The 24,960-nt window shown below is 37.4% G+C and overlaps 1 protein-coding gene across 1 annotated transcript in view; it reads left to right on the top strand.

The window, feature by feature from the left end:
- The window catches only part of LOC149063586 (uncharacterized), a 163,501-nt gene that overhangs the window by 15,608 nt on the left and 122,933 nt on the right, over nt 1-24,960 (top strand). The gene's annotated exons all lie outside the window — the stretch shown is intronic.

Below are 24,960 nucleotides of genomic sequence, written 5' to 3'. Positions count from 1 at the left end.
GTCATATCCGGTGCCATATCAAACGACGGCTTGACGTCATTCCACGGCGCGCGCATGCATGCATGCCCCGAAATGCGCGGTGGACATTTTGACCATCTTCCTATGTAAACATATGCAAATACCGATGTTCATGTTTCCAATAATGTTTTTTTTCCTTTCACCGGATATGACGTCATACTTTTCTTCCGCATTTTTCTCGAAAAATACGAGTCGTACAGGTACAGTTTTTTGGGCATTTCTTATGTATTCCAAGCGAGGAATCTGGCTGTGCAGAGTTTGGGCGGTCTGTATGGGACATCCTGTATAGACCACGATCTACTGAGATGAAATCGATTATTCAACCCGATGGCTCCTACACACATTCTCTGATCAATCAATACTATTCAAATTTTATATTTAATAAACGTATCAATTGGGGTACGCTAAGTGAATATGGATTCGTTTATTCTATCGACGAACTTCAAAAATGACTTTCAAAGAATTCTCAAAAATATTGAAAATAATGAATTTTTCATTAGTTTTTCACTAAACTTTTCGGGCATCTTCAAAAAAATACTTCAGAAATGAATTCTACTAAAAATTTCCACAATGACTTTCAACAAACTTTTGTGCCAAGACATTTTCAACGATGACTCCGAACTAACTTTGCAGCAAAAAATCAAAAATCCATTCGACAAAAGACTGAATGAACTTTTCAACATGTATACTGAGTTGACTTTTTTTCAATAAAGCCTGCGAACACACTTTTCTAGAGACCGAAAAAATTTTCATCAAACATTATGCTCGAAAAAAAAGTTTGCTTTTAAGCAAACTCTTCAATAAAAACTGAACGAACACTCCGACAAAGACTTCAACATAGACTATGAACAGATTTTGAACGAGTGAACGTACGCTTCAACAAGAGCTTTGAATAAACGAACTTAAGTTTCAACAAAAAGTTTGAACAATCGCTTCAACAAGGGCTTTGAACAAACGCTTCAACAAGAGAAACAACAAAATTTCACGTCAGGTTTCACTACACGTACACGCACATTCCCGCATGTACCGATTCTTTGGGGGGTTCCACCGGGGGGGGGGGGGAGTGTGGGCGGGGTGCATGTGTGGTGTGGTAGTGGTGGGTGGGGCCTCCAAGGAATGGCTCGGGGATCCATGATGTCTTCAGCCACCTCGTTGGGCAATTTGCCTGTTGTGGCGTTGTATTTGTATTTGTATAAGAGCTTTGAACAAACGCTTCAACAAGAGCTTTGAACAAACGCTTCAACAAGAGCTTTGAACAAACGCTTCAACAAGAGCTTTGAACAAACGCTTCAACAAGAGCTTTGAACAAACGAACGTAAGTTTCAACAAAAAGTTTGAACAATCACTTCAACAAGAACTTAGAACAAACGAACAAAAGCTTCCACAAAGACTTTGAACAAACGCTTTAACAGAGAACTTTGAACAAACGCTTTAACAGAGAACTTTGAACAAACGCTTTAACAGAGAACTTTGAACAAACGCTTTAACAGAGAACTTTGAACAAACGCTTTAACAGAGAACTTTGAACAAACGCTTTAACAGAGAACTTTGAACAAACGCTTTAACAGAGAACTTTGAACAAACGCTTTAACAGAGAACTTTGAACAAACGCTTTAACAGAGAACTTTGAACAAAGGAACAAACGCTTCAACAAAAAGCCTTTGAACAAGTGACCAGACACCTGCAGAGAGACGTTGAGCAACTGCTTCGACAAAGACTTTGAACAAATGCTTAGTAGAGACAATCGCTTCAACTGAAATTTTGAACAAAGGTTAAAACAAAGATTTGCAACGAAATTTTCAACAAAAGACGTATAACAAAGTCATGAACAAAATCCAAAAATACACCCTCTCCCCTCGAACTCAAATTAAATTACTTATGAGCAATGTATCAGATTTTCATTTTACAAATTCAGTTATTTTCAAGTCACTGATCGTTTGTGACTTGGGCGTTTCGCGGAATCGTGAGATTCCTATTGGAAGTTTCACAATGGCCATATGAAATTTTTCCTTTTAGGTTATAGATGTTAAAATTACCGCCACCTCACCTTGATGAAACTGACGTCATGGTGGATAAGAGTCATTCGCCCTTCGTGTCTACAAACAGCTGCACTCATTACCAGAGTGGATTGGGTGCTGCTGAAAACTTGTACAGTAACTTACAAAGCGGATAAAACCATTTCATGCAATAATAAACGTCCTCTTTTTTTTTTTCTTCTCCCGTCTGTATCGCACATATCCCGAAGGCCTTACATTTGCGTAGAAGGTCACTCTCTCTCTAATAAACGAATGACCACCGCAATCACTGACAGCGTTCGTGTCAAGGCCAATCACGTCATTCACGTAATAGCAGATCATTTTCGCACAATGTAATGCGACGGACGGATTGGGTGGCTCGTTGAGTTCAATTTTGCGGAACTAACAGATCCCGAGAATACAATACTTGTTTATTTTTCTTTTATGGTTTTTTTTTAGATTCTCTATAACTAACCCTATGGGCAGTTTTTGTGTCCTTTTCTTTTCGTCTAAATCGACAATTGATTACTGTTTATAAGTCTTTCTTTTTCTAAATCTGCGTGTTGTTTACTTATCATTGGGACTTGTTGCCTGATGTGTCCGCAAGACATGTCCCATATGTAAAGACTGCTGTTTAGTATACACGGATATAAGAGCCCTCGAGTTTTTTTGTTTATGTATCTCCTCCATAGCATGTCGCGTCACGTGAGGTTTTTTTCTCGAATTTTCGAAGGATTACTTGATTTTGATTATTTTTCCCAGAAATAAACAGAAATCCAGCTAATAGTGCATTTTTAATCTTGATGACTATGTATTGTTGAGAGATAGAAAGCAGAACTCCAGGTTGCAATGTCAGTGAATGAAAAATAGGCAAAATTGTTATTGAATATTACATAAAGTGACAATGTCATTGAACAGAACTTTAGACAACGATGCCATTGAAATGAACCTTATTCAGATAATGATATTATTGAATTTCAGGTAAAAATATCGTAATGTGGATAGAACTTTTTAATTTTCTTTTTATAATTTACCGAACAGATTTTTAGACAATAAACATCACCTTATACAATCTGTATGAGGAATGATTGTTTAATGTGGTTCGGTTGAAAACACTGTGGTTCTCTCTGTTGTGGGAAGAAGAATTGTCATCAGTGGATCTGTTGAAACAAGCCTCTGTAGCTTGGTTTCGTTGATAAATCAAATAAGTGTTGGAAAGACAGCGATTCAGGTGGAGATAGAATTGTTAACCGTGGTTCTATAGAACCAGTGTTCACTGTGGATCTGTTGGACCATGGTTATATTAGAAAAACTGCGGTTCTGTTGGGTTAAAGAATTGTTAACTGTGAGTTGTTGGAGAAATAATTTTTAACTGTGGTTCTGTTGGAGAAAATAATTGTTACTTGTGGTTTGTTGGGGAAATAATTGTTAACTGTGATTCTATAGGACCATTTTTCACTGTGGACCGTTGGAAAAAACACTGTAAACTATGGTTTTGTTGAGTAAGTTGGCCGTGGTTATACGTTAGAAAAAATGTACTGTGTTGGAGAAATAATTGTCAACTGTGAAAGTTGATTAAGAGGGGTGGAAAAACTGTAGTTCTGTTAGAGAGCTAATTGTTTCCTGTCGTTCTATAGGAGCATTGTTAACTGTAGATTTTGTTGAATATGTTGACCGTGGCTATGTTGGAATAACGGTGGATTTTTGTTAGAGCAAGAATATATATCGTTAACTGTTGATCTGTTGGGGAAAAGTATTGTTAACCATGATTTTTTGTTTGAATATGTTAAATGTGCTTCTGTTAGGAAAAGAATTGTGAACTGTTGTTCTGTAGAAGCATTGTTAAACTTGGATCTGTAGGGGGAAACCCTTCTAACTTGAACAGAAATTTTGGTTATAATGTCCCTTACGCATGGGAAAAATATAACTATAATGTTAAACGTCATATCAATGAAATCAACAGCACTTTTTTTCAACGGTTCGTAACGGTTTCATCATTAACAATGATAAAACAAACATCTGAAATTTCTGACTCTGCAGGATTTTAATAGCATTCATTGATCCTCAGCCATAGCGAAGGCTTGGTTTCGGACTGATCATCTGGATGTCTCATTCCGTCCAAGTGTTAGCTAGGCTTAGACGCCCATAGATATAATCTCCGCCCGAAGATAATGGCAAATGCGGCGGCAGCGGATAGGTAACCACGTCCTAGAGATGTATGATATAACGATGAAGGACATGCGCAGTGACATCAGATAAGGATTAAAACAATGGTCTAGTTTCATGCGTTTGTTGTCACTTAAGAGAGTCGTTTCTTTCGCAGTCGTTTAGGAGGACGCTTGCGCAATTTGATCAGTCCATGTGATCCGCCTTGTTGGATGTGAACTTTCCGTAGGCAATGAAGCTGCGAATTTTATTTTATTTTGTTTTTGTCTCGCTCCCAATGTTCCATCATTAATCTTGTTGGTATTCCGTTGCTGTGTTCCGTTTCGAGGCTTTTTTTTTTCTTTAACGTATCATTCGTTTGTGCGATTATATGTATTTTTTTTTTCCATCTCGTTTCATGTGATCATTGTTTTTTCGACCCAAAGGATGGTTGCGACTCTCTCATAATAGAATGGAAAAAAGCGCCATTTTCGCGCCTCCGGGGGGAAACGGGGTACAAATTATCCTTTGCTACGTACATGGAGACAAACGCCATTTTTTTTGTCTCCGAATTGTAGTATGTGACTAATGTGAAGGAGAAATTGCAGTTTTTTTTTAAATCCCTAATGTGGTACGTACTTAGTTCATTGAGGTGTATTAAAAGATAGAGAGAGAGAGAGAGAATGAACTAGTGTTATTTAGGTAGGACTCGAGAAGTCATTTGTATTCCGCTGGTTTAATTCAGTGGTACGACAACAAAGAAAGAAAAAAAAAACCAACGTTATTTGGTTTGAATATGTGATTAGGCCTGTTCCGTGGCCGAAAAGAAATGTAATGGAAAAATCTCGGCAATGCAGTAGGATAGAGTTGGCTGGTGTACAAATTGATCTTGTACGTCCCCCTACAGTTCGATATTTGCTTTGCGGTGACCACACTTGGTGAGGATTTTAGTTTCCCGACACGAGAAAAAAGCGTGGTTTAGTGATAGTAACCTTTTAATTGGCAGATATTGAAATTCGCAAAATTTCTCGAGGAGTTACAGGAGATGTCTTGAATGCAATTAATCAGGGCTGGACAAATCTAAAAAAAAAATCTAGGCGCCAGAACAATTTTTTAGGCACCAATAATTTTTTGTTATCCGGAGAAAAAGGTCTAAAATAATTCTTCTTTTGACTTTTGCACGGCATTGTGACCCTCTTCCATGTAGGCAGATATGCTGTTATAAATTCCAAACATTTAGTGTTGCTCTCAGTCTGTAAGTTAGCAACTACACAAAGAAAAAATTGAGGCTAAAATACCAATTTTTTAGTTGCCATGGTGACCTGACACCTGGGATTTGTCCAGCCCTGCCATTAATGTCGTAATATTATTAATATTTGTAGAAATATGGGATGTTCACTGTAATCAACAATGTCAACCCATTAGTAAAAGCTAGGATTTTTATGACCTAAAAACTGATAGAATATGTTCTATATAAAAAATGCAATTATACCGTAAGAAACTTAAAAACACGCGTTTATGGATCGGCTGACAATATTTCCTTGAGAGAAATGCGGCAATTACGTGAAATTGTGAATCATTGTCAAAAATGATGCTAAGGTAGGCCTATATATACAACTAAAATTGCAAATTGTCGGACATGAGCTAGGAAAAAGAGAGAGCTTGCAGAAAAAACCATTCTTCATTATACTACAGAAATATTAAAAATAATTCTCTAAAAACATGAAAATATGCTTTAAATTCTGAAAATCACAAAAAAGAGTCTTAAATTATGAAAATCATGAAAAAAAGCCTTTAAATTACTCAAAATCATGAAAAAAGCCTTTGAATTACTCAAAATCATGAAAAGAATCCTTTGAATTACTCAAAATCATGAAAAAAATGCTCTACCGCGTAAATATGATATTGCCTGCAAGCAAAATTGGTAAAATATGAAAGAAAAAGCACAAACACATAAATAAGAGGTCAACTTGAAAACATTTACTTTAGGCACTACTAGATAATTTGAATACAATAAGGTACCGTAACCCGGGGCTCCTTTGTACGTGGAAGGGTAACTTTGCACCAATCCGGAAAAAATATTCAATGTTTCCCAGCGCCTAGTCGAATGAAAATTTATTAATATTCTATCTTAACTAAATAGAAGAATTTGTAACTCTTCTATCCTCTAATGAAAATTTGCAAACGGTTTCGATTTTTACCGTCAGGAGACATTATCAGTCAACTTACGTTTGTGATTCAGTGATGCATCTGCTATTTTGGATAGTGTTTGCTGAACATATCTGTGCTAGTTAATTTCACCTGGAATTTTTGTCAATAAAAAGCTGCATTTTGCTGTCGAAAAACCACTTGATTGTGAAGCAAATCCTGCTTCTTTATATGTAGAAACTAATTCGAGGATAATGTCACTCTCCGCTATCCGTACGAAAGTTTTTAACAACTGGCCGATAAAAAGATATACAGTCAAACCTCATTAATGAGTCACTCTTGGGAGAGCAAAAATATGACTTAGTAAGCGGAGTGACTCGTTAAACGGAGTAAGCCATAGCTGTGCCAATTCCTGCCTTCCTATGGATGTAGGAAAAGTCAAATTTTAGTTATTTAAACGTGCTCAATCATGAAAATTGATTACTCGAGTTTCTTAATCAATTAATGTTTATTTGCTACATAATTACGCGTTTGAAAACACAAAAATATTACCTTTTCGATTTTTCAGAATTCGAAAATTTTTCCACACATTTATGGTAACCTGGTGTTGTGTTCTTGTATAGCAGTTTACTTTTTCTGGAACATTATAAATGAAAATAAAATACATATTCTTTATCTATGAGTTGGAAAAAAATTCTTCATTTTACACTGCAAAAAAAAACTATCGAGTTTTGTTTGTAGTATTCGAATTGGTGGTTGAAGAAGTGATGGGGGGGGGGGGGACTTGGAGGTCTGGTCCCCCCCCGAAATGTGAGAAAATGACCGAAAAAAGGGAAAAAGATGGCCAAATCCATTGTTCTGCCACTTTGGTCCCCCCCCCCCCGAAATGAAAGTGGTCCCCCCCCGAACGAAATTTCTGGCTACGCCCCTGGATAGAATCCTTGGCCTCTTGTTTGGAAGGCATCTTCGCAGGAGGTAATTCTTCGTCTGTTTCGTCATCGGATACGTTTTTACTTTCCGAATCTCGAAATCTCTTGCGCTTTGTAACCCCATCGTGCGCTGCAGAAATAATCAACTCCTTAGATGCCAGGATACTGTTCAAACTTGTACGGGGTATTCCCTTCATCTTAGCGAATGCAACTTTTGTCATTCCCGATTTTTCATACTCAACACCACTAACGCTGCTTTGTTTTTAATGGTGAACGAATTTTTTTTTTAATTTGGAGAACAGTCTGACAGTAGGACGACAGCGGACACAGAAAACTATGTTGTGTATGTCTGGTGAAAACTAGAAAAATAAACTTCAGGATTTTTTTTCTGTAATGAACACCAGGGTTAATAGATGTTCTACAATCGTCTAGCCAAGATGTGTTTCAAACGTCAAAAAGCAGCCAAAAATATTTTGAATTCGCCCTATAAACTAAACGTTTTTTACCCTTTAAAAAAAAAAAAAAAAACCCATCCCTGGTGATTTATGCCATGGATACAGCTTTTTCAGCTAATGCTGCCCAAAAACCGCAACTTTCTAAACAAAAAATTCTTACTGAACCATTCCCAAATAAGAAACAGCCTAATGTTGACAGAAGGATTCTGTTAACAAGTCTGTAGTAAAAGGTATGGATGGGGGAATGGAGACGGCTTCAGTGGCTTCTGCTTGAGAAATGCTATAGGTATAATAAATCTTTGACACAGCAAGAGTGAACGACGAACTTCCGAGTATATTGTACGAAGGGTTTCGGATTTGAATGGTAATTTTCGAAAGGGTGCTTTCGCAAAAGTGACTTATTAAGCGGAGTAGAGTGACGCATTATCTGGAGTTCAATAACATTGGTACCCCATAGAGGACAATTGAGACTTCCAAAAAGTGACCCGGTAAGCGGAGTGAAGGGTTAACCGGGTGACGCACTAACGAGGTTTGACTGTATTTTGGAAAGAGAGAAAATTCAGTTGCCCATGCTTGGAATTCAGTTTACACGAGCTCCAAGGAAAGATTGAGATATTCGTTGCCGCTGTAGTCTACTGGTCTAGAGCAGGGATGGAAAAATTCTTTCTGTTCGCGGGCCAACATAATGGTCAGCTATAGCGTTGCGGGCCGCGTCAGTGGTGCAACTTCGGTGTATAAGCCGCTCCATTATTAATTGAATTAATTAGTTAGTTATTAAATTAATTTCGTCACTAGAAATAAGGAGTTTGTATGCAGTTTGTTAATCAAGAAATTCTGCTGTTGGATCCGATAGTTCAAATAATGCTTACAAATTTATTTTTTTAACGGTACTTTTACCTTGGCGCGGGCCGCACAAAATCACTTCACGGGCCGCATGCGGCCGGCGAGCCAACTGTTGGCCACCCCTGGTCTAGGGCGTTCACCTGGAAAGTGAAAGTACGTGGGTTCGTTTCCCCGCAGGGGCAATTGAATTTTCTGTCTTTCCAAAATATATCTTCGTATCGGCCAGCTGTTAAAAACCTTCGTATAGGTTGATTGATTGAAGACAGCTCACGCCCAGAGCTGTTGTGCAAGACAACTTCCTCTCTTCACCTACTAGGAGGCTGGATCATGTCGGAGAGCATCTTCTATTTATTCAACAAATGAAAAAATTATTCACATTCTATGGAAACAATCCATCGGAAGACATTGGGGATACATACAATCAAGATTAACTAAGAGAAAAATGAAACGTAAACCACACACAGCGAAAACAGATTAAATGCACGCTAATTTGAACTAATTAGCTATGCACCATTATGTACATTCTATGGAAACAATCTATCAGAAAACATTGAGCACGATACAATCATAGCATTATATACATACAGGATTATCATAGGAAAAAAAAAAGAAAAAAATAATAAAACATATGTACCAAAGAAAATAGGATTAAACACACGCTAATTTACACTAATTAGCTATGAACTGTTATATGCATTCTATAGAAACAATCCATTAGAAAACATTGAGCGCAATACAATCAAGATTAACATAAAATAAAAACCTTCGTATAGAAGCTAATTGTCTTTTAAATCAAATCTATAAAATTGTAATTCACCGATTATTTATCATTGTATGCTCGATAGTAATTTGGTGGTAATGCTCTGAGCAAAATTGGGGGCTACTTTGCCCACCCATAAAGTTGTGTAAACTCGAAAAGTAAAACCTCGAAGTAGTTTTTTTTTTGCTTCGTTTTATAGGCTTAATTCAGCTCAGCATCAATCCTACGTATTACGTTCAAAATGAATATTGAATTTATCTCTTGTTTTTCGATAAAATAATACCAAATTTTCTATTCATATTAGTTGGTTTTTTTTTGCAAGTTAATTAAATGAGATTTGCACTTTTGTGAATTGTAATAACTTTTTTGCATTCAAGACCAAAAAAATCCATTTCCTGCCAGTACTATGTCAGGGCTGGACAAATCCCAGGCAGGTCGCCACGGCGACTAAAAAATTGGTATTTGCGCCAGAAATTTTCTTTGTGTAGTATTTAAATTGCAGGCTGAGAATAGCACAAAGTGCTTGGAATTTATAGCATCACATCTGCTAACATGAAAGAGGGTCACTATGTCCTGAAAGAGTCAAAAGAAGTATTTTTTCGGACCTTTTTCTTCGGGAAAGATTTTTCGGGCATCTAGATTTTCTTGCGATTTGTCGTCCTGTACTATGTGGTAACTCAATAAATTGTAAGAGGGTCGACAGTGCTTCAAAACTCTGTCTTACCAGGAAGTAATCAATATATATAAGGAGGGCCAATTTTGAAAAAATTCATAAAAATTTGAAACAAAAGAGCAATTTCTGATACCTTGATATGACAACAGATCTGCTCCCACGTCATAAAATGCATCTATATGATTTTCAAAAATCATTTCACATATTTGCTATGACTAGAGCCCGGATTATATGCACTAAAAAAGTGGCAAAATATGCTCTAAAAATATGCAAATATGCACTGAAAAATGCAAAAATATGCACTTAAAACTACAAAAATATGCACTTAAAACTACAAAAATATGCACTTAAAATACAAAATGTGCACTTAAAATACAAAAATAAGCACTTAAACTTAAAATGTCAAAATGTGCACTTAAAATGTCAAAATGTGCACTTAAAATGTCAAAATGTGCACTTAAAATTCCAAAATGTGCACTTAAAATGTCAAAATGTGCACTTAAAATGTCAAAATGTGCACTTAAAATTCCAAAATGTGCACTTAAAATGATAAAAAGGGGAACTTAAAATCCCAAAATATGCATTAAATACTCCAGAATATGCACTGGGAATCTTGAGAAAGTCAAAAATTCCGAAGTATGTACAAAAAATGAGAAAATATGCATTAAAAAAATTACCATGCAAAAAAAAGCAGATGTGTTTTTAAAATGCATCTTTTCGACTTTTAGTTCGTTGTAGTTGCTCAATAACGGAAATACCAGTAACAAAAAATTTCGACACTATTTCTAAAAAAAATTTAACACGACGTATCTCTAGAAATAGCCTTACAATAAAACGGCTAATATTCGTAAAATACTTTTTAAATATGTATTAATTCACTAAATTTCCCCTGCGGGAAAAAAATCGATATTATAAAAATATTTATTTGAACAATATATTATTTATATGAATAATATTTATTTGAAAAATTATAAAAAAAAATTGAATTAAATAAACCTTCAAAATATGCACTTATACTGAAAATTCTTTGATTTTATGCATTTATATGCATTAATGCTAAAAAAGGTCAAAATATGCAAAAGCATATGCACATATGCATTTGCATATAATCCGGGCTCTAGCTATGACTATATCATGCGTTTCTCCTAAAAACTCTCAAAAACGGTGCCTGTATCGTAATTTTGGTCCATGTTCAGGCCAGAGTCCATACGAATCATATCAAGCGTCCTGCGTAGGAAACGGTAACGTTTTAGGTTGTGGTTCCGAGTCCAAATATGCAGGTAATCTTATGAATGCTGGCAAAAAAAGAGAAGAAATCCGTAGACAATTGCTCTTAGGAAGTTTTTGAACTCGTGGTCTGTTTCTTTGCACTCACGTCGATTGCCAAGCCATGCATAAATCTACGGATTGCACAGAATATACGGGTACATCTGATACATACTATTTCATTTACAAGATCCACGTCAAAATATCTGCTGAGCAGTTTTGTCTTCACTGGTGCAAAAAATTTCAAATGAATTGGCAAGATTCGATGTGATATCTGGCTTCTCCCAATCGAATGTTCTGCTCTTGCTTTGCTTTTGCGCTCTTTGTCAGTGCACTTTTTTGGTAAGGAACGAGTTCTTGGGAGTTCATCGCTTTCCGAACTGTAATATCTATTCTAAAAGTATTTACTAGCTTCTTGGGGGCCATTCAAGTATTACGTAAGCAGATTTTCAGCCATTTTTGACCACCCCCCCTCCCTGTCAGAAAACTTTGGTCAGCAGCTTAGAATATTTCATATCTTCAAAAAGGGGTGGTTGATGACGTAAGCAACTTGCAACCCCCCCCCCCCCGATGCTGACGTAATACTTGAATGACCCCTTGATGAAAAAATTACACTTTCGTAAATCCTCCTCAGCAAAATTATAAATCCACAACTCGGTTACAGCGACAAAATCTTCAATGTCGTTACAACTGAGTTTGACTGGAATAAAATATTCTCGGACACCGGACGTCACATTCCAAAAATTTCCCCTAAATGGCCGCTCGCCAGAAAAGTCCGTCGTATTGCGCAAGTATTGGTATATTGCGTAAAAAATATTTCTGAGTGAGAGCGGATTGGAAGCATTTTTGTAGTAGCGGCAGTTACGTACGTACGCACGCAACACGCCCCGCAAAAGAAAAGAAAAGTGTCTTATAGCAGATATAGTAAACGCACGTTCGTCCCGTGTTTCAAGGTTACGACGACGGACAACACAACAAACAACAAGACAAGAAGAATGTCATCATGAGATGATTATGATAGGGTTTTTTTTTGTTGCTGAAGGAGAAAAGAAAGTCGACATCACAGTCGGCGAATACGCAATTTTCCCTTACGATCATTTGGCTAATTGACGACATTTTTCGTTTTTTGTTTCGGTTTTTTATGTCCTACACAATGAAATACGCACACGTGACTTTATTGGTATAAATGCGTCTGAATCGGTAGTCCAACTTATTTAACAGTTACAAAGAAGATGCACGATGCAGTGGGTGATGTGCAATTGAGGTTAATTCTTTAGGGCCATTTAAGCATTACGTAAGCAGATTTTCAGCCATTTTTGACCCCAGTGGTCGGCTGAAGTTGGTTTTCTGTGGTTCCCAACTTCAAGGCGCGAATGCGAGCCGATCTCCCTGTTAAAAAGTCTCGCCACAGAGAGCAACAGGCCTACAACGTTACAAATATTCAATCATTACACTTCACTCACAATTTGAAGTATAGATGGCAGCACTGAAATATCATACACAACACTAGCTACACACTCAGACTGTTAGGTGTACACACTCACTTTGTTCCAGACTCTGCCACGAAGCTGGGCTGGAAGAGATCTCGGCAACGGGATAAGTCCGGTGGCAGAGACCCTGGCGTTCATTCAGCCATTTTTGACCCCTTCCCCCCCCCTTCCCCCCTGTCAGCGAAATTTTGTCAGCAGCTTAGAATATTTCATATCTTAAAAAAAAGTGTGTTTGATGACGTAAGCAACCTTCAAACCTCCCCCCCCCCCCTGTCATCAAAAGTCAGCAAAACCCCTCTCGATGCTGACGTAATACTTGAATGACCCCTTTCCTGAAAGTTACTCGTTCCGTGAAAAAACTCGTGTCTAGAAAAACTAACTTTTTTTTTCTAAAGATGAAAGAGGTCTTGATACGTCCGACATCCCTAAAATATTGATGTTAAGGTAAATGTGATAAAGTGATTACTATACATAAGAACTGGTTATTATGCATATTTACAACAATCGTCTTGATACGTTTGATAAATTTATCACTTTTTTCGCGGGTGAATATACATTCCAAGTATTGTTGGTAAATTTACAGTTGATAAATACTTGAAATTTATCACCCTTATCTGTGATTGCCCTTACCTAGGCAATTGCAATTGGTGAATTTGATGAATATGAAAAAAATTCCAAATGAACATGTGTGATTAATATATTCGGACCCGGGTATAATGATAACAAATTTTGCAATCGTACCCTCATATATCATATATCATATATATATATAAACCAGAATTATTGCCCAGCTCGAGGGAGCCCCAGACATTTTCTCTAGTGGCTTCGAGTCTGGTAATGGTGGCCCTGGCATTGACCTAATCCAGAGGGTCTACTAACATTTTATCTTGAGCTTGAAATAAATCTAACGTTGATAACAATGCAGCTATTATAAGCTATAATTAAAACAATGGACGGATTAAGTAGAACCAATTTTTAAGCTAGTTTTTGTACCCTTAATATCTTTGTTTTTAGTTATTTTTTCTTCCTTCCAAAAATAATAAATGCCTTTTTAGTGCCTATTTTAGGCCTTTTTTGCCTGCTTATTTCGACCATTTTCAGTGCCTAAACTTCCGGGCTCTAACTATAACACATTTTACGATCGTACCCTGATATAATGATACAATGCATGTGTGAATTACCATGTATAGTATATCAAAAAGAATAATTTATCATGCTTACCAGTCGGAGCGACGTTTGGGTATTATGTATAATCGGCGGTAAAAGTGATAAATTTAAGGAAATTTATCAAAATGCTCGATGATTATGCATAATAACCAGTTTATTATCATAACCGCATTTATCACATTTACCGCAACATTGACACTCGTATTAAAAGCTACAACTAAGTTTTTCTTAGAACATTTAACACGGGGGGGGGGGGGGTTTCAAACCGCGAGGCTTGCTTCTCTGGGTATATACTACGCCAAATTTTCCTCCCGAAAGCGCGAGACTTTCCAAATTTCAATTTTTTGAGCACTCGCAAATTTTGTAAATTTTTGGAGCTCGAGGGAACCGCGTGGTTGAGATAATGATGTGTAACACTATGTTTTCAATTGGCACTCACCCATTGGCCGAACACAGAGGGATCCAATTACCCCTTCTATAAGTCACTCGCTTTATTTGTATTCTCTTCTCTTCTTCGTCCTAAAACACAACCCGCGGACCACTTAGAGCAGGGGATGCACGACCTCTGGCCCATTTTTCCATTTCCATAACGTACACCGCCATTATCGGCCATTGTCAATTTCAGCCATTGCCCCGGGTGAGAGGCAGAGCGGTATCGGGCGCTTTATTATGCATACAATAAATTACAAATGCACGAAAGTAAAACAGATTAAAAAAAAACGAAAACAGCAAATAACAGAAATTTACAATAGCAATTAAAAAAAAATACAAATTGCAAAAAGGTTTCGAGTCCATAGCTATGTAGCTCTAGTGAGCACTTAGTCGTTTACCCTGGCCGGGTCGGGTCCTGGACCTATATAGCAAGGAACCATGCCAGTGAGAGACCGAAAGGGTGACCTAGGGCGTGTGCACGCATGTGAGTGACCAAAACAGTGTGTGTGTGCATGGATATGAGTGAGCAAAATAGTGCGGAAGCATGTGAATGAGCAAAACAGTCTGCAATCATGTGCGTGACCAAAGTAGTGTGCAAACGTGTGAATGACTAAAAGAGTGACTTCGGGCGTGTGTGAGCATGGAAGTGACCAAAAGAGTGACTTAGGGAGTGTGTGAGCATGGAAGTGACCAAAAGAGTGACTGACCAAAAATAGAGACACAGGTGTTCTTGCGGGGGTGGGGGAACAAGCAGGGTATAGCACAGGCTGTCGAACTCAAGGAAAGAGTAATTAAGAAAATTAAACTAGAATGGGAGAAGGGCGGTCAAAGTCCTGTAGCCCACAGGCGGTAAAACCATAAATGAGCCCTTGTTTGGTAAGGGTGGCCTCACTAAGCAAGGAAGGTGTGAACCGAACTGAAATGAGCAAATTAATTGCGTTTCATCAACACTCGATACATAATTTCTTAACAAATGGGTCCTCAATGATGGAAGTTTAATTTGAATTGATTCGGTGGCTCCTCCAAAAACTCACGAAAACTCGTAAGAAACTTTGAAATGGTACATCCTCAATGAAAAAAAGAAAACGAGTAAAAGAGGCTCGGTTTCTGCCTCTTACTTCTAACACACACGAAAAAAGATCCATTAAATCGAAAAGAGAGCTAAGAGAGATCTCTCGGAGAACTTTAATTGCAATTCTCCAAATTGCGTTTCGCCCCTTAATGAAAACAGATTACGTACGTACTACTTGTAAGTACATCTTTTACCGCTGCGTTTTCTTTTGCTTTTCTTTAGCCTTTTGAACGGCTAGCGGTCCACCTACGTTAGCTTCTTAAAAGGTGCTTAATGGGAAGAGTTTTCTTACTTTCTTATCTCCGTCTGTCTGTTTGGAGTGTTTCCTTCTCTTATTTCTTTTTCTAGTTTCTTATTTATAAGTGAAATAATCCTTGACTCTATTCTGAAGGTTTGGCAGATATGTACCTTCTCCTTCTCTGAAGGGTGAAAGGAGGGAATTGGGAAGAAAAAGAACCACACACAAAAATTTTCTCACCCAGATATGTTAGGAAAATATTAACCATTGCCGTGTCCTTAATTGCTGTGTGTTTCTTTGACTCGACATCTTTCTTTTTTTTTAGCTTTTGCTTAATGTCATTTCAGGTCTAGGAAATTTAGAGAAATTCTGTGTTTTTTGTTAGCTGATGTTACATAGAATAATATGTACTTACTGTAGATTTTGGTATCGTTTGTTGTGCGTTTTAACTTCGTGTTGGAAATTGTCTGGCTTATGTCGTGAATCACTTCCTAAGATGACTATGTAATGTTTGTATGAGATAAGGAGGTCATTCAAGTGTTGCGTTAGCATCGATGGAGGGGGGGGGGGGGGTTCCGATTTGTTGACTTATGGTGACGGGGGGGGGGTGGGATGATGCTACGTCATCAAGCACCCTTTATAAAAATATGGAACATTCTTAATGTTATCGTACTCGGTGGGCCAAAAAACGAGAAAGATCTTTCGCTAGTTTGTGGAACCCTGAACTAACATTCTCCCTATTGATAAGTCTCCTACAGAGCCACTTTGGTGATCTCTAAATGTTTCGTGGATCCAAGTGATCTGGACATGTGTCCGGGCCACTTAAGTGCTCTAGAACTGTGCCATGTATCACCTCAAGTGATCCGTAATTATGCAGCGCATCACTTCAGTAATCTGGAAATGTGCAGTGGGTAACTTGAGTGATGTAGAACCACACTGGGGGACCGCTTAAGCGTGCCACATGTCACTCAAGGGATCTCTAAAAGTGCCACGGATTCCTTAATTGTTCTGAAACTGTGTCGCGGGTCACTTAAGTGATCTGAAAATGTGCCACGGCAACTTTAATGCTTTAGAACTGTGCCCCGCGTACATTTCTGATCCCACCAATTTGCGTTAGGAGGTAGGGGGCAGAGCTGACGAAATTTTGCTGACGGGGAGGTGAGGGGAGGGTCAAAAATGGCTAAAAATCTACTGACGTAATACTTGAACGGCCCATAATACGCATATACTTTTTTTAATCTTCAAGTTGTCCATTTCTAGAATCTAGACTGTGAGAAAAAATCAAAGAGTAATAATTCTAGAACGGATAAAAATTTAGAATTAGTAAAAGAAGTAATTCTACAAGTGTAATTAAAGCATTCGACACACGGTTCATCGTAGTTAAAACTTTGAAGAAACTTTTCACGTATAATTGAGATAGAAGGCAGCTTGATGAGTTGGATTGATTGTCGGTTGCGGGATAGGTAGCACGTAATTAAAGACGCAATTTAACAACCTTAAGGAGCTCGATGTCTTGATTGGTCACCTTCTAAACAGCAGTTCTGTCTCCATTCGTAATTAATCTCGACATTTTGCGGAAAGACGGAACTAATGAGGGAAATATTTTGCGGTTCGGCTAAAAATAAAAAAAATAGAGGAAAAAAACTGCGGACCGGCAAAGAATAAATAGAAAATTAAATTGGGGACCGGCAAAAAACAAACTAATAAGAAAAGTAATTTTGAAGACCGGCAAAAAAATAAATGAGTTGGAAAGACAATTTGCGGACTAAAAAGGAACAAATAAAAAGAAATTTGAGAACCTGCAAGAAAATAAAAAGACAGGTTTATTCCTTTATGAGGGTTTGTCATTTATTTAATGTTGCCAGTTTCTAGAGAAAATCCAAGCAGCGCCGGGTACTATAGCTATTTAAATCGAATTACATAGCGGCTGTATGAATTACGCGAAGTGGACGGACCAAATTCACGGACCCGTAGAAAATACACGCGGTCCGCTTAACAGGAGTGAAGAGCACTGTTCTAATAAACAAAAAACAAAAAAAAATTGCCAATATTATTTATGTACGAAAATATGTAGTGTAGTGAAAACAGAAAAGTACCATCAACAATTGGACGATTTCCATAGTCGCTTAATGCTACCATATCGAACAATTTTCAAGCAATTTATGTTGAACGGCAATTCCCTGATTCGATGGACACTGGGAGATGGAGTTCCTCAAGGAAGTACCTTATGTTCCATCCTACTTTCGGTTCAGTTGACAGACGTGTGATCAAGGTGTCGGTGGGATTATCGACTAATTCTTGACAAGATTAAGTGATGGGATCAATCTAGAACGCGTGTGTCAGACAAGCGTTCCGAGTAACCTTGTGGTTTCAGAGATGTTTCCTGGATTTCTGAGACATAAAAGCTTCAGGATATTTCATTGTTGTCAAATTGGCATTGTTGTTTATGGACAAGAAATATTCATGATGAAAAACTTGAGAAACTCCATCCATTTGTGGGATGGCAGTTATATTGTTTCACTGTGATTTTTTTTTCATTTTTAAAAAGAAATACATTCACCTCGTTGGACAATTTTCCTGTTGTGGCCTTTACATTTGTATTCATATTCGTTAATTTGTTCGGAAAGTCGAATATTTCCGGGTACACGTCAGAAAATCGGAATGTGTACAAAGATTACATAGCATTTTTTTTTTCTAGAATACAAACGATGAACGTCACTGTTATTTCAAATAATGTTTATATCATATCTCCTTCTATTTATTACTTATTTTGTTTTGTTTTGTCTAACCGGATACTTTTGAATGGTTGCCTGAAATCAGCCAATTGTTTCCGACATTCGATGACGTCATCGCAAGTTTATTTTCTTCTTATTACATATCAATTCATGGAAGATATGAGATAGATAATAATTTATTGGAATAAAAGAAAGCGTTAGTCTGGAATTAGCCTACCCGTACTCATGTGTGTGCTATCTGCTGCGAGATATGGACAAGGGAATGGCGCATCTAGATGTTAACCCATTTCCTCTCGAAATGAAAACAAGTCTATGTTTTTGTCACGTGACACGGAAAGATTCTAAGGACAGGGTTGCACAACCTCTTCGGTTCACGGGCCAGAAATGCTGTAATTTTGCCACTTGCGGGGCCAGAAATTTGTATACATAGGGTGACCATATGAACCGTATTTTATGGAACATTGGGGGTAACCCGTAATTTTGGTTGCCTAAACTTTTCAATAAAATGTCCCATTTCTCCCTTATTTTAAACGAGGCTTACTTGAATTTTTGAAAAGGGAATTGAGATTATTCTCATGCTTTATAAATTAATGCCTTTGGTAATAATTTTGGCTGTAATTAGCAGCTTTACTGGGTTTTGATAATTTTTTTTTTTTTGGCTGTAATATCAACTTTACTTGTCTTAGACAGTTTTTTTTGCTTTGATTGGCCACTGTACCTGCCTTAGGTAATTTTTTTTAGCTGTAATGGCAACTTCACTTACCTTTGACAATTCTTTGACTGTAGTTGGCAACGTTATTTGCGTTAGACAGTTTTTTGCTGCAATTGGACGCTTCAATTTCCTTAAACAATTTTTTTTGCTGCAAATGGACGCTTCACTTGCCTTAAATAACTTTTTTTTTGCAGCAATTCTACTTTTCACTTGCCTTAAATAACTTTTTTTTTGCAGCAATTCTACTTTTCACTTGCCTTAAACAATTTTTTTTGCTGAAATTGGACGCTTCACTTGCCTTAAACAATTTTTTTTTTGCTTACGAACAGTATCTAAATTTTGTTAAACTTTCATTGTGGACTTCAATAAATAAGCTATTTTGTGGATAATGTTAATGTTAAAATTATGTGTTAATTTAAATGTTAATATCAGCGACTAACGCTCATGTTCAACCCTTCTGAAATTCATGGGAGGTTTTTACATCCCTTGAAATGCGTAGGAGGCTTCTGCGCGCTTCCCCCCCCCCCTCCCCAAGAATGCTAGGACGCGTTTTGTATCCCTAGAAATTTCTTGGTAGGCTCCCTTTCTTACTCTTAAAAAATGGGTAAGTATCCCTTTGAAATACATAGAAGGTTTCTGTATTCCCCAGAAATGCTAGGAGGCTCCTTGCATACTCCTAGAAAGGTATGAGTATTCATTGAATTGCATAGAAGGCTTCTGTACCCCTAGGAATGAGCAGGAGTAGTTTCTTTTTTTTAGAAATGCCCTGGGAGGCCCCTTGCGTACTCCTATAAAGATAAGTGTGTGTGTGTGTTTGAGTTTCCATTGAATTAAAAGAACGCATCTGTACCCCTAGGAATGCATAGGAGATGTTTCGTATATCTATAAATGCCTCTGATACGTATGTACGCCATTCCTAGAGAGATATGAGTGCTCTCTGAATGAATTGCATAGAAGGCTTCTGTACCCCTAGAAATGCGCAGGAGTGGTTTCATATGTCTAGAAATCTGTTGGGAGGCCCCTTGCGTACTCCTATAAAGATGTGAGTGTCCAATGAATTGCATAGAAGGCTTCCGTATCCCTAGGAGGGTTCCGCGCAAGAGTGGTTTCGTATTTTCAGAAATGCTTTGGGAGGTCCCTTGCGTAGTTCTATAAAGATGCGAGTGCCCACTAAATTGCATAGAAAGCACACATAGGAATGCGTAAGAGATGTTTCGTATATCTAGAAATGTTCCGGATACGTACAGTAATGAACGTTACTCCTAGAGAGATATGAGTACTCATTGAATTGCATAGAAGGTTTCTGTACACCTAGAAATGCACCACCGAGTATCACAGGTTGGGAATTACAACCTATGTCATAGTCCTAATTCCACGAATAATGGAACTATTTACACTGTGACTATCACCCTTAAGTGTTTTTTGTCTCTTTAATTACATTATGACATGTCTTGAAACTCTTCCGTCATCAGCCTGAATAGAAACATTAATGTATTGTTCGCCTGCTCTACATTCACATGTACCCACTTTTTTTTATTTACAAAAAAATCGTTATGATAACATACAAATGAAAGGAAAAAAAAAAAAATATTCCGCTCTGCTTGTAGACAAGTGTTATTCCTTGTCTTTCAAGAAGACATTTTCAAAAGACATTATTCGTGTGGATGTAAAGAAGAAGAAGAAGAAGAAATAACAAATGTCCCGAGACATTTACTCTGACAGTTTCGGTAGCCGTTTGTTGTCGAGAGAAGCTCTTGACTTGTTGCCACCGTTTTTTTTTTTTTTTTTATTTTCTTGAAAAAATAATGATAATGGAAGAAAGACGTTCACAAGTGTTAATGAAAACGGGGCTTGTGTGTTCCCGCTGTAAAAAAGTGGTTAATAGGTCAACAAGCGCGTCGTCTCTCTACTGCGATTGATTTCGTAGCTTTGTGTGTGGCAAACAACGAAAAGATGATGAATCAAACTTACGTTCTACAGCTGTATCTCCCATAGGAAAAAAAAAAAAAATAGCAACCCATCTCGGGGCTATTTTGTCTGCTTATTCTTCCCGGCTGGTTAGTCGTTGGCCGTCCACTGCCGTAATAAGAAGCAACATCAATGGTCGGTGGCCCGGGGTCTCGCCACCGACCATGGCCTTGATCTAGTTGTCTAAAGACCTATATTTCGTATGTTTGTGATGCGCCGTCGTTTATCTATCTCTCATCAAGATTGAGTTAAGAATTGCCGCTTGATATGTTCTCCCCATGAGCAACCTTTTCTTTCGCTCATTCGCCCCCTTTGGACCATATATATTTTTTGGGTGTCGTCTTATTTGCGACCGCATCGAAAAACGTAGCGTTTGCGACCGACACAACAGGGCACTCGCAAATAAGACGGCTTCATTTTTTGGGATGGAGTCAACCACACTTTATATAGTTTGGGTCATATCCACTATAAAACGGATACTTTCCATTATAAAGCGGATACTTTCCGCTTTAAGGGGTCATTAAAGTATTACGTCAGCACCGGGGGTGGGGGGTTCGGATTTGCTGACTTTTGATGACGAGGGGGAGGAGGTTTGCAAGTTGCTTACGTCATCAACCATCCCTTTCTGAAGATATGAAATATTCTAAGGTGCTGACGAAATTTTGCTGACTTTTGCTGACAGGGGGGGAGGGGGTCAAAAATGGCTGAAAATCTGCTTACGTAATACAAGAATGGCCCCTAACCGAATGTTTGCAACGAATGATTATTGCTTATTAATTAACCGTTAATTAAATGATTGACGACTTTTTAATCTATATAATAATGTATGAGACCAGGGCTGAACAAATCCTAAGTGCCAGGTCGCCATGGCAACTAGAAAATCTGTATTGGCGCCTAAAATTTATAAATTGGAGTCTAAGGGTGACACAAAATTTTTTAATTTGTGTCAACTCAAACGGGAGTTCGTTATTTCGAGGTCCGATTTCAGAATTCGTCAAATAAGTGTTATTTCGGGGATGTTGGGAAAAACTTGTTAAATCAGAGTTCACATTGTATTAGGTTTAGACTCTGACTCACTCATCATCGAAATATAATCTTACCACGGCAATGCATATTAACCTAAATAATGATTTGCATATTTCCATTTATTTGCTTTTGCGCAGCGCCCTGTAATGACAAAAATTTGAACTACGTGTTTTCCCGGAAAATAAAAATCTCCATCCTTGAGAATATCTTTTTCCCCCGATCGCATTCAAATATACAAATTCCTTCAATTTTTACGAATCTTTATACTATTTGCGAATTTATGGGACACCCTGTACTTTAATGGAAACTCATTTCTCAAAATGGGAAATTATATAGTCTGACATACACACGTTTCCATCATATGTCTACGGTCTTTTTAGAGTTTCGATATTTTCTCGAATTTCTAGAAAAATACTTGATTAAGATCGTTCTGCAATTTCGGTCACGTGAACCCTATGCTTGCACTCACAATTCCTAGTGAAAATTTAGTCTGGCAGTGCATTTAGGGGACCACCTTAAAACTAAATAAGGAAAAAAGATTTTTGATCAACCGTGTACGATAAAAAAACCGCGAAGTGACTTTTAACTTCGACAAAATAATTTTACCACCTCGTGTGCATTTTCGTAAGAATAACACGTATATTCACGGAGAGATATAAATGTTTCTATTAAAAAAACTCCAATTTTCATCGCATGTTTTTGCTTATAACATGCCGAGTTTTTAACCAATTTTTGTGAAATTCACAGAATATTTGGCACCGTACATAGGATACCATGTATATAGGAATGTTAGAGCCCGTATGCACGCATTCATGTATATATGAATCGCCGTATTGAGGTGCTTTGGGAGAAAGTGGGGGGGGGGGATCGACCTCTCTTTTGTTCTCCTTCTTACAGCGGTGTCCTCAGTACGTTAAGTCTGAACCCTCTCCTTGAGAGATAATACGCACGCATTTTACGGACCTCCGTTCGCCCATCTACAGTAAAAGCGAAATAATGATTTAAGCGAAGTGCCGTCAGTTTCAATGTGCAATATTGTAAAAGTCGTATAAATATAAAATATTATTACATTTATTAAAATATGAATCAAAATAACAAAATTAATAAAATTTATAGATTTCCACAAAAGTATAGGCCTATATATACTGTATGTGTGTGTGTATATATATATATATTTTTTTTTTTTTTTTGGTCTCTTATTACTTAACTTATTATGGTAAAATGCACTGATACACTTTGATTTATACTAGTAATTTTTAATTTTGACTAATCAGAATGACTATTAGAATAGTTAGCTTCTCTTCCAAACATAACTATTGCACATTAATTTTACGTAATTATGAATTTTGATTTTAGTCTTTTAATACTTCATCAATAGTTCATGATACAAGGTAAACTCGAACACAAGACCCTTATTTGACTTGAGGGGAGCTCTGGGCAGGGAAAGTAAACATTAGAAGACCTCAACTTCTGAAATAATGTCTGGCTTTTCAACAAAGATATTTGGTTTAAATTTGACGCCCTAAATTAGTAGGGCCCATGGAGAAATCAGGTCTAGCTCGAATAGTATCTAACGTTTCAAAAACCTTAGTCGGCAAATGGATTTCCCCAGCTTAACTTTCGTTACTTAAACTGTTCCGTTTTGGCGCATAGGCTTTTATGGTGACTTTTAAGCATATGAAAATTAGTGGCGGATAAACGAGGGTTTAATAACATTGTTGTCGATGAAAGCTGGAAAGGACTGAAGAAAAACGACGACTTAACCGGAGTGACGACTTATTAGGGTGACGACTTAACGTGGTTTTACTGTGTATGGTTATTTAGTATAAGCTGTTGTTTAAGGAATTAAATAGTTGTTATTGTTACTCCATAGTGGTGCGAACTTGTATGACTCGATCCTCCGTCTCTGGTGAGAACTAGTTAGCTATTGGAAAACAAACATACAGTCCACGAATACGCAAGAAATATAAAATTTGATAAATCCTTATTCAATGAGATACGAGTATTTTTTTCAGTAAATAATTGTTGATTGCGCATGCGCAAGAAATATTTATTTCATTTTTCCATGATTTGCTTGCCAGGTATATGGTGCAACTTATATAAAAACTCCATTCGAATGTCGCGAAAATTCAGAAAGATATACGAGACATCGTGAGCTGTAATTTAAGTTACTGACTGAGAGTACCAGCACGATAAGGAATTTTCTACTAATTTGGTATTTCGATTATTTTATGTTATTCAATTATTTAAAAAAAAAGAATCTGACTGCCTTATGCAAATGAGCAAAGCCATGTGTCTGATGCTATTTAAGAGAAACGCTTCAACGTAACACGCGTATATGATGTCAAAATGAAGAGACTGAACCAAATAATCGAATGAAATTGTGAGTACTAATATAGGGTATTGTTACGAAAATTATGTAAATACTTACTATGTCATCGTACACCAGTAAATAGTCATTAAACGCATTTTTGTAAATCTCGCCAAAGTGACGACAAAATTGGCGAATTTAGCGTCAACTCCGATGATTTGGCGATGCCATGACGCCAAAAGGAACTTTTTATTTTCAAAAATTTGCCGACTTTTCTCTGGCTCTACAAAAGAGCCGCCACTGCAGTACGTTGAATTTTCTTATAAATACATGTACGAGATGTCTTGTCTGTGCTTTCACGAGGCTCTCTGTTTAGCGTGTATTGTCAAATTACTGCTTGTGAATTACGTCTGTAAAATAAATCTGTGTTATCCTTCAAATTGCTTCGTGCTTTGCCATCTCGAGTGCTTGTGAGAGACATTATCCGAAAAAGTATATATATGACCGAAATTTCAGAACGATTCTCGCCCACTATTTTTGTAGAAATTCAAGGGAAA

The sequence above is a fragment of the Pholcus phalangioides genome, unplaced genomic scaffold (assembly GCF_987345545.1).
Source record: "Pholcus phalangioides strain wild (caught in Gottingen) unplaced genomic scaffold, Ppha-v1.0 ptg000172l_1, whole genome shotgun sequence".
Lineage (NCBI taxonomy): Eukaryota > Metazoa > Arthropoda > Arachnida > Araneae > Pholcidae > Pholcus > Pholcus phalangioides.
This window is presented reverse-complemented; position numbering and strand designations above follow the sequence as displayed.